The sequence below is a fragment of the Triticum dicoccoides genome, chromosome 1B, assembly GCF_002162155.2.
Source record: "Triticum dicoccoides isolate Atlit2015 ecotype Zavitan chromosome 1B, WEW_v2.0, whole genome shotgun sequence".
Classification (NCBI taxonomy): Eukaryota; Viridiplantae; Streptophyta; class Magnoliopsida; order Poales; family Poaceae; genus Triticum; species Triticum dicoccoides.
This window is the reverse complement of record NC_041381.1, coordinates 300,425,272-300,436,938: the sequence shown is the minus strand read 5'-3', so window position 1 is coordinate 300,436,938 and position 11,667 is coordinate 300,425,272.

The window sequence follows — 11,667 nt, the reverse complement described above, 5'->3', positions numbered from 1 at the left end:
GGGCTGGTTCTAGTTGTACGTACTGCTCATCCGGTCGTGGCCTGAGACGAGATACGCGCGGCTACTATCAGGATGTCGGCACGCCGGGAGGTCTTGCTGGTCTTGTTTTACCATTGTCGAAATGTCTTGTAAACCGGGATTCCGAGACTGATCGGGTCTTCCTGGGAGAAGGTCTATTCCTTCGTTGATCGCGAGAGCTTGTCATGGGCTAAGTTGGGACACCCCTGCAGGGTATAAACTTTCGAGATCCGTGCCCGCGGTTATGTGGCAGATGGGAATTTGTTAATGTCCGGTTGTAGATAACTTGACACCAGATCCGAAATAAAACACATCAACCGCATGTGTAGCCATGATGGTCTCTTCTCGGCGGAGTCTGGGAAGTGAACACGGTTTCTGGGTTATGTTTGACGTAAGTAGGAGTTCAGGATCACCTCTTGATCATTACTAGTTAACGACCGTTCCTTTGTTTCTCTTCTCGCTCTCTTTTGCGTATGTTAGCCACCATACTTGCTTAGCCGCTGCTGCAACCTCACCACTTTACCCATTCCTTTCCCATTAAGCTTTGCTAGTCTTGATACCCATGGTAATGGGATTGTTGAGTCCTCGTGGCTCACAGATACTTCCAAAACCAGTTTGCAGGTGCCGATGAAACCGTGCAGGTGACGCATCTGAGCTCAAGGAGGAGCTCGATGAAGATCTTGTTCATTGTGTTGCTTCGTTTCGGTTGATCAGTAGTGGAGCCCAGTTGGGGTCGATCGGGGACCTTTGTCGCATTTGGGGTTCTTCTTTTATTTTCGTTCCGTAGTCGGACCTTGATTGTATCTGGATGATGTAATGCTTTATTCATGTAATTGTGTGAAGTGGTGATTGTAAGCCAACTATGTATCTCTTTCCCTTATGTATTACATGGGTTGTGTGAAGATTACCTCACTTGCGACATTGCTTTCAATGCGGTTATGCCTCTAAGTCGTGCTTCGACACGTGGGAGATATAGCCGCATCGAGGGCATTACAAGTTGGTAATCAAAGCCATCCCCGACCTTAGGAGCCCCACTGCTTGATCGTTTTTAGCGGCCGAGTTGTGTCTAGAAAAATGTTTTGAGTCATTTAGGATTATATATATCGGAGAGTTAGGAATTCTTTTTACTCCTCAGTCCCTTCGTCACTCTGGTGAGGTCTCCTGACGTAGAAGTTTTGACTTTCGTCTCCTCAAATTTCACAAAAAAAATTTTAGGATCACGCGGCTATCTTGGAATCATTCCGATGGTTTTATGATGAGAACATTGTCTTGGTGCCTCCTGTCAGGGGTTTAGTGGAAGTGTCCCGGGGAGTTGAGCTCTGAGGTGTTGTCGTCATAATTTTATCGTTGCAGTTCTGGAATACCTGAGTTTAGTACGCCGACATCGAAAATCTCTTTTATGCAGTTGTTTGTGAGATAACCCCAATAACCCAGTACTGAGGTGAGTACGGGAGTATTGCCATGAATCGTATAACGGATGCTTTTCGAAGGTTGAGGTACACGATTTCCGAAGGTTTCTTGGTTATGTGTTGACGGATGGATACAGCTTGGATGTAGGTATTGTTAGTTTGGGTGAGATATATTGCTTCCCCTGTATCCCCAACACCAGATTGCATAACCAGAAAGTTTCGGGAGTTTTATAGGTGGGAATTCAAGTAGCTCCTAGAATATCTTTTCGACAAATGCATGATATGGGATTGGGTAAATCTCTATCATATGTATTTGTTCCGGCTCATTCTGCAAGCCAAATCCTTTGTTTTGTTTTATTTGTGGTATTCGAGTTGCTTCAATGTCAAGTGTTGATTCTATACCTTTCCTAAATGGTGTTCTCATATTTCTATGGGAGTACTAATCCTTCTTGATCATCGAGGTCGTCATGTTAATTCTTTTCCAACCGGCGTGCTTCTCTTCAAGTGGATCCCATCATTTTTCCCATCCGCAAGATCAATTCTAAGTTTTCTCAACGGTGTTTATTTCATCTGTTCCAAGTTGCCTTTGTTTTTCCCGCCCTCCCACCCTTTTTCTTCAAGGACTCATTTATTTTAATCAAGTATCCATTTATTCATGTGAAGTCTCGTCATTCTTTTCTTTCGATGTTCTTATCCGGTGATTTCCATGAAGATGCTCAACAGTTTCAAGTTCATCATCCTTCATTGTTGTTTCTTCTCCGGTGGTTCCAATTCAAGCTTTCGATATTCATCATATTCCTTTCCTTGTTTCTAATGCTTTCTCATGATGATGCACCTCTTAATCATTCACCTCTTCCTATTCATTTGTTCTGGAGTGCCGAAGATATCTCACAAGACTTGTGTTTCCATTCTCAATCCGTTCAAGCTATTTGGAGATTGTTATCTCATTCAAGCCATTTAATTCAACCGGTGCAATCTCTCTTTAAAATCATTTCAACAGTGTTCCTTTTCAGTGGGCCCTAACCCACAGGTCTTTTCCCAGGATCTTACCTGACTCTTCTAATTATTCCGGAGCTATCCCAAATTCTTTTCCAAGTTTGATGTAAGAATGAATTTTCACCAGTCACATGCCTTCTCCAAGATCTTTCAAATTATTTTTCATTTTTGGCTCAACAACCTTGTTTTTTTCATTCTCCCGGAGTATCTCAACAATTCATGGTGGTTCTCATCATCATTCTCAACATTTGAAGACTGAAGAAGATTTTCTCTTAAATCTTGCTCCATTCACCTCAAGATTCATGGTTCTAGTTTGACGCCATCCTCTCATAATTGTTTTCGATTGTGGGAATTCTTTAAACCCATCCGGAGCATTTCATGAGTTGTTTCCATTTCTTTCCTCCGAAGGCCATCATGTCATAATTCTTCATTCTCAGCATGTAGCTATCGTTCTCTAAATCTTACCGGTGCATCGTTCAAATATCCTCTAATCAGTTCATGATCTCTTCGTTCTCATGTATCCAAATCCCTTCATGTATCTTCATTCGTTTTCAAACTCTTTCCGGTGAATTGTGCCCTTGCTACTCTCTTTTTCAATTTTTACGGTGGTTCGTTCAAGATTTCTATTCCTTTGTTATCATATCAATTCAATCGTTGTTTTCAATCCCACCGGTGGTTCCATCAATACCTTCTCAAGTTTGCGCTATATATCTCTTAATCCTTTTCCACGGGAATAAGTAATATGCAAAATCCATTGCTTGCCATCAATTTAATTTGATGAAGGATAAGCATACAATAAATCTTATTCTTATTTCCTCGAGGTGATTCAATTCTTTTCATCCGGAGATTGTTCATGATGAAGTAATTCTCGGGTCTAGTGTTTCATCTATTATTTTTCCGGAGTTCCAAGTTTTCCACATTATCTCGTCGCGAAGCTCCATCTAAATCATTGCAAGGGTTCACCTTGTGTTTTCAAGTTCTCTTTCTTTCTGTCATCCTTTTTTACCGGAGTTCTTCATGGAGGCTCAACATGGTGGTTCGTCAAGGATTCTTTTCATTCTTCAATTGTTCTTCAAGATTTCTCTTGAAGTTATGATCCGCCAAGCTATACTCAAAAATTAACATGGTGCTCAACACATGTTTTGTTTTGAGGCGTTCAAGTATTCTTCTTCTTGCATTTCGAAGTGCAATTCTTTCTACCTTATCTTTTGAGGTGGTGTTATGTCACTCTTGACAATTTCCTTCATGTTTCATGAGTCACATGTTGTCAAGAATGAGGTACTCTATATCCATCAATCCCTTTGTTGGAGTTATCTTGTGTCATATTTCACCTAAAGCCTTCCCTAAGGAATGTTGCTATTTGTGGTGCATATCAATGATCCGAGTTTTCTCCTATCCTCTCGGTGAAGAAGTTGTTCATCTCTTTGGTGCTCTCAATCAAATCATTGGTTTCCATTTGTGGCCGGTTGCCACCTCATAATTTTGAGATGTTTTCCATAAGCCCACAACAAGCTTGTGCTTCTCGTTGTTGATTTTCCAACAACTCCGTTCGATTCTTCTTTGCAAGGATGCTTTCCAAGTTAACTTGTGGCAAAAGTTGTCATTTTCTTCTCCGTCCCTTTATCCGAATGATCTATCTTCTATTCTTTCATTACGGAGGCATTGTGATGTTGTGCTCCTCACCCATCACCTCGTTTTGTGAGGATCGTGTTCTTTTCTTGCTTATCCATTTAACCGGAGTGTTGTATCACCTGTTCAATATCTTTCATCTCATCAAGTTTTCTTCTCTTTTCTACTGGAGTGATGTCCAAATTTTGTCATTCTTGTTCCTTGGCTATCTCATTATACCGAGGTGGTCATATTCTTTTCGTTCGTGAAGCTCTTATTTCCATGTCTTTCAACCTTCAAGTTCTCGTAATACTCCTTGTTCCTCTTTTCTACCAGATTGTTTGCAATCTCGCTCATCTCTTTTGTACTCTTTCTTTTAAATTGCTCAACCTCTCAAGGTTCGTGATTTCACACGTTCGTCAAAGAAGCAACTTAGTTTTACCTCTCCTCTTCCTCTTCCTTTTCCCTCCGGTGCCATCCTAGATCTCGGGACGAGATCCTCTCGTAGTGGTGGAGTGTTGTAACGCCCCGAATACAACTTTCCGCATTCGTAACTCCAACTCTTGCCTTTTCCGGAGATGCGATATGATATTTCTTGCATGGTTGGGTTTTTGTCCTTTGTTTTGCTTTTTGTTCATGTCATGCATTTCATGTCATCATTCGCATTGCATCTGCATGTTTTCATAAAACTTCCATCTGCATGTTTTCATAAAACTTGCATCCGTTCGTAGTTGCCGCGCCCCACCCCCCTTGCCTTCGTTGGCCGTTCCGAGACCAACCGGGTCTTTCGAGTCCCTCTTGTCTGGCCGCTTCTCTCTTTGTCTTCATTGACCTGTTGTCAGACCGCTTGTCCTTGTGGACCCCTCTCTTCTCTCTTTCTCCGAGACCAACTAAACCCCACTTGTCTTCGTCGATCTCTCTCAGACCCCTCGCAGGTGTCCGAAACTTGCCCCGAACCCGAACCGCTCGGTCATGACCAACGGGTCCAGATCATCCCCCAACATCCCCAAGACATCTCCGTTTTCTTAATTGGACGCTCTAGCCTATTTATTCCGGGCCGTCCGATTACGATCGGAGGGACCAAATAGTCCCTAGCCTAACCCACCTACTATATATATCTAGACAAACCACCTAATTTCTAGGGATCCTACCCTAGCGCCGCTGCCACTCTCTCTTGGGATCCCCCAGATCCGATCCATCCAATCCCACCAAAACCAGCGCGTCCAACAACCTCCCTGGATTTTCGTCGCCGTCCACCTCTCCGAGCAGAGCCGCCGGACCAGCAGGTCCCCGTCTCACGTCCCTTCCTTCCCTTCTGCTCCGTTTAGCTCTCCCTCCCTTAATTTCTTAGCTCTCTCTCTCTCTCTGTTGTTCGACAGGACCACGCCATCGCCATGGCCTTCATCGCCTCGACGCCCAGCTCGCCTCCGCCCTGTTCCTGGACGGACCCGCCCTCCGGCCTCGCCTTCTGCCGCTGAAGACCCGCGCTGGGGTCTGCTTCGCTGCGCCGCCTCGCAGGACCTCTGCTCCCCGAGCACCTCGTTGCCGTGCCCAGCCTCAGCTGCCGCCTCGTACGCCACCAACTCCGCCCCGAGCAGCCGCAGAAGCTCCTCCGCCATGGATGCCAGGTCCCAAGGCCGTGCCTCTCCTCCTCCTCACCCTGTTTCCCCTGGTTCTCTCTCTAATCCCCGTGCCGTCGTCGGCCTGTAGGAACTAGCCCGCCATGGAGTTTGTCAGCCGCGTCCGCCACTTCTGCACCCGGAGACGCACGCCCGTTGACCTCTCCCCTCGCCAAGCCGCTCGAGCACCTCCTCCAGTTCGTCGCCTCGGTCGCCGCCTTGCAAAGCTCCGCTTGCTGCCGGCCATCGCCGGGAGACGCCATGGACGCCAAGTTCCCGCCTGCATCGCGCCTCTTCCGCCTTGGATCCGGCCGCCCTTGCCATCCCGCACCGCCGCGCCAAGTACCGCAGCGGCCTCCTCTCCAGCGTCGCGCCCAAGCCCCACGTCGCGGCAGCCGTTCCCGCCGCCCGCGTCGCCAAGCCCGGCCGCAGCCGTCGACCACTGCGTCCCCTGCTTCAAGAACGCCGGTTCCAGCGTCGCCCCCGTTGACTTGTCCTAGCGCCAGCGTGGATGGGATCCACGTCGCCCGCGCCTGGGCCGTCTTGCTCAGGCCCAAGCCAGATCCGGCTTGCCCGGCCGCATCCACCGACTGGGCTAAAGCCCATGGGTGAGCGCCCACAGCTCCTCTCTCTGTTGGGTCGGCCAGTTTTGGCCCGATGTGTTTTTTTCCTGCGAACGAATTTGCTAAATATCCTGTGCATGCATAATTACAGAAATGCCATGATTTTAAACTACACACAACTAAATAACCGTGCATCGGATGTAAATAATTAATATATGTAAAATGCTTAGTTTTTCATCTAGTTTCATAATATGCCACTTTCATCCATGTTTAAAATGTTTAAAATGATGTTTGTTTAAATTTGCTCAAATGCCATGCTAAAATGATTTATTTCATAACTAAATAACCGTAGCTCCATTTTAAATAAACTTTATATGTAAATGGGGTGGAAAATGCCTAGTTTAACATGGTCCACTTTATTTTCCTGTTTAACAACTTTAAAATATGTTTTAGGGCAGAACAGTAGCAAATTCATAAATTGCATATGAGGATTTTCCGGAAATGTTGTTTGTTGTTCCGGCCTCATTTAAACTTGCCTAAATAGTTAGTTTACTTTTGTTACACCCCTTGCCATGTTTAACAACATTTAACATTGTTGTGTACTTAAACGGGAGAGAACTAAATAACTTGAATTTGGTGTTTCGTCAATATGCAACTCGTTGCATATTGAGCTCCACTTAACTTGTAGTATTGTTTGTTGCACTTTGCCATGCCATGCCTCTTTAAACCGGACATGCATCATACTTGATTGTGCATCATGCCATGATTATGCTTGTGTGTTTACCATGTTGTTTATTTCTTTCCGGTGTTGCTTCTTAGTTCCGGTAATGTTGCGATTGTGAGGATTCATTCGACTACGCCCGTTCATCTTCTTCATGGACTCGTTCTTCTTCCTAGCGGGATTTCAGGCAAGATGATCGCTACCCTGGATCTCACTACTATCATTGCCATGCTAGATGCTTCGTTCTATCACTATGCTACGCTTCCTATCATTTGTTCTTCAAGCCTCCCCAAATTGCCATGAACCTCTAACCTTTGACACCATTCCTAGCAAACCATTGCTTGGCTATGTTACCGCTTTGCTCAGCCCCTCTTATAGCGTTGCTAGCTGCAGGTCAAGTTGAAGATTTCTCCATGGTGGACAGGGTTATGTTGGGATATCACAATATCTCTTATATTATTAATGCATCTATATACTTGGTAAAGGGTGGAAGGCTCGGCCTTATGCCTGGTGTTTTGTTCCACTCTTGCCGCCCTAGTTTCCGTCATACCAGTGTGATGTTCCCGGATTTTGCGTTCCTAACGCGGTCGGGTGATTTATGGGACCCCCCTGACAGTTCGCTTTGAATAAAACTCCTCCAGCAAGGCCCAACATTGGTTTTACCATTTGCCTCACCTATTACCTTTTTCCCTTGGGAGTCGCGCATCCCAAGTGTCATCTTTATTTTAGCCCCCCCCCCCAGGCCAATTCTTGTCTAAGTGTTGGTCCAAACTAGAGCCACTTGCAGTGCCACCTCGGGGAAACTTGAGGGCTGGTTCTAGTTGTACGTACTGCTCATCCGGTCGTGGCCTGAGACGAGATACGCGCGGCTACTATCAGGATGTCGGCACGCCGAGAGGTCTTGCTGGTCTTGTTTTACCATTGTCGAAATGTCTTGTAAACCGGGATTCCGAGACTGATCGGGTCTTCCTGGGAGAAGGTCTATTCCTTCGTTGATCGCGAGAGCTTGTCATGGGCTAAGTTGGGACACCCCTGCAGGGTATAAACTTTCGAGAGCCATGCCCGCGGTTATATGGCAGATGGGAATTTGTTAATGTCCGGTTGTAGATAACTTGACACCAGATCCGAGATAAAACACATCAACCGCGTGTGTAGCCGTGATGGTCTCTTCTCGGCGGAGTTTGGGAAGTGAACACGGTTTCTGGGTTATGTTTGACGTAAGTAGGAGTTCAGGATCACCTCTTGATCATTACTAGTTGACGACCGTTCCTTTGTTTCTCTTCTCGCTCTCTTTTGCGTATGTTAGCCACCATACTTTCTTAGCCGCTGCTGCAACCTCACCACTTTACCCATTCCTTTCCCATTAAGCTTTTCTAGTCTTGATACCCATGGTAATGGGATTGATGAGTCCTCGTGGCTCACAGATACTTCCAAAACCAGTTTGCAGGTGCCGATGAAACCGTGCAGGTGACGCATATGAGCTCAAGGAGGAGCTCGATGAAGATCTTGTTCATTGTGTTGCTTCGTTTCGGTTGATCAGTAGTGGAGCCCAGTTGGGGTCGATCGGGGACCTTTGTCGCATTTGGGGTTCTTCTTTTATTTTGGTTCCGTACTGGGACCTTGATTGTATCTGGATGATGTAATGCTTTATTCATGTAATTATGTGAAGTGGCGATTGTAAGCCAACTATGTATCTCTTTCCCTTATGTATTACATGGGTTGTGTGAAGATTACCTCACTTGCGACATTGCTTTCAATGCGGTTATGCCTCTAAGTCGTGCTTCGACACGTGGGAGATATAGCCGCATCGAGGGCATTACATACGGCTTCAACCCATTGTCCCCATTGGACATTCTACCTCTACCTCTACAAGAGCGCATGAACCTCGACGCCAGTGCCCGTGCAAGCTACATCAAGAAGATGCATGAAGATACAAGAAACACCATCGAGCGCCAAGTACAACGACTAGCGACCAAACTCAACATCAACAAGCAACCCATGATCTTCAACATAGGCGATCTCGTGTGGCTACACCTTCGCAAGGAACGCTTCCCCAATGAACGCAAGTCCAAACTTCTACCTCGAGCCGATGGACCCTTTAAGGTGTTAGCACGCTACAACAACAACGCCTACAAGCTCGACCTACCAAGCGACAAGTACAACATGAGCGACACCTTCAACGTCAAAGACCTCTCGCCTTTCCATGGTGATGAAGATCTAGATCCGAGGTCGGATCCTTTCGAAGGGAGGGGATATGATGCGGAGAATCTTTCCATCATCCCCATGGACTCCACATCAACACCTCCAACACCACAAGGACCTATGACTCGAGCACGTGCAAGAGCTCTTGAAACCGAGGTGACATCACTCCTCTCACAATTCCCTTTCGATCCACATGAGACATGGTTACTACCTCAAACGGAAACGCTATGCATACTCAGGTACCAAGGATTCAACCATGAAGAAGCAAGGAGGCAAGGAGAACCGGAAGCGGAAGACATGCATGAAGACGGAGAGGAAAAATCACCAAGGACCAGGATGGCCGGACGATCCGGACGGCGGCCCGGACGATCCGGACAGAGCCCGGACGATCCAGACCCCGACCCGGACGGTCCGGCTAATTCGACTGAAGGCTACAGAAGCTCCACCCTGAAGCCGGATCATCCGGACCCCGTCCAGGATCATCCGGACCCGGCCCGGACATCCGGACCTCCAGCCGGACATCTGGCCCTGCGCGACCACCAGCCGACCCTCCAGCTCATCCGGGCCTCCACCCGGATCATCCGAACCAGCGCGGATCATCCGGACCCTCGTCCGGATCATCCGTCCAGCGCCTGCGCGCGCGTGTTGGGCTGAGCCCATGTACCCCTTCGCCCCCAACTCTATATATAGGACCCCATCTCCTCACTTTGAGACTTAGCATTGGATTAGCTCATATTTGTGTGAGAGCCTTTGCTCATCCACTTGGTTACTTCTCCACGGAGATCAGGACCTCTTCGGAGAAGATCCCCCAGCGGATTCAAGACCCCTCTTTAGGGAAGAACATCAAGGCCTCCTCTTGGAGATGAACGGTTCCTTTGTATCCTTACCTTAGTTGACTTTGTATCTTGTGGATCTCATATGTGTGTGGTGATCTAGCACTTGTGTGATCGATTCCTTGTTGGTTGAGTGATTCTCTCTTGTTTTCCCTGTGTTTCCCCTTTGTGCTTCCGCGTGTTCTTCGTGATTCCCCGTAGGATCCACTCCAAACGTGAAAGATCGACGCTATAGGGTTCCACCCTACATCACTTATGTGTGATTGAGCGTATCATATCACGGGGTTTGGATGCACAGGCGAAGTTTGCACCAACTCTCGAGGTGAGAAAGGGCAATGCACAGTAGCGAAGAGGCTAGCAATGATGGAAGGGTGAGAGTGCATATAATCCATGGACTCAACATTAGTCATAAAGAACTCATATACTTATTGCAAAAATCTACAAGCCATTGAAAACAAAGTACTACACGCATGCTCCTAGGGGGATAGATTGGTAAGAAAAGACCATCGCTCGTCCCCGACCACCACTCATAAGAAAGACAATCAATAAATAAAATTGTGCTCCAATTTCATCACAAAGAGGTTCACCATATGTGCATGCTACGGGAATCACAAACCTCAACACAAGTATTTCTACTAATCCACAACCACCCACTAGCATGACTCTAATATCACCACCTTTATATCACAAAACTATTGCAAGGAATCAAACATATCATATCCAGTGATCTACAAGTTTATGTAGGATTTTATGACTAACCATGTGAATGACAAATTCCTGTCATCTCTCTAAATAGATATAAGTGAAGCAAGAGAGTTTAGTTCTTTCTACAAAATATATGCCCACGCTCTAACAAATATAAGTGAACCAAAAGAGCATTCTACAAATGGCGGTTGTCTATAAGAAGAGAAACCGGCAATGCAAACTACAAATGATATAAGTGAAGCACATGAAGCATTCTATAAAGCCATACTCAAAAGATTTAAGTAAGGTGCAATGAGCATTCTATAAATAAACCAAGGACTATCTCATACCAGCATGGTCCATAAAAGAAAAATGAAAACTAAATGCAAAAGACGCTCCAAGACTTGCACATAACGCATGAACGAAATGAATTCGAAAACATACCGATACTTGTTGAAGAAAGAGGGGATGCCTTTCGGGGCATCCCCAAGCTTAGACGCTTGAGTCTCCTTGAATATTTACTTGGGGTGCCTCAGGCATCCCCAAGCTTGAGCTCTTGCCTCTCTTCCTTTTCCTCATATCGAGACCTCCTCGTTTAGACACTTCATCCACACAAAACTTCAACAGAAAACTCGGTAAGATCCGTTAGTATAATAAAGCAAATCACCACTCTAAGTACTGTTGCAAACCAATTCATATTTTGTTTTTTCATTGTGTCTAATGTAATATAACTTTTTCATGGCTTAATCCACTGATATAAATTGATAGATTCATCAAAACAAGCAAACTATGCATCAAAAACAGAATCTGTCAAAAACAGAACAGTCTGTAGAAATCTGAACATCCACCATACTTCTGGTACCCAAAAATTCTACCAAAATTAGGAAAACTAAACAAGTTGTACCGCAAGACAGTGCAAAAGGAATCAGAACCATTTGACGTTCCAGCAAAAAATGTAAAATCGCGCACTACAGCCGAAGTTTCTGTCCTGCACCGTACAAACCAACAAGCATT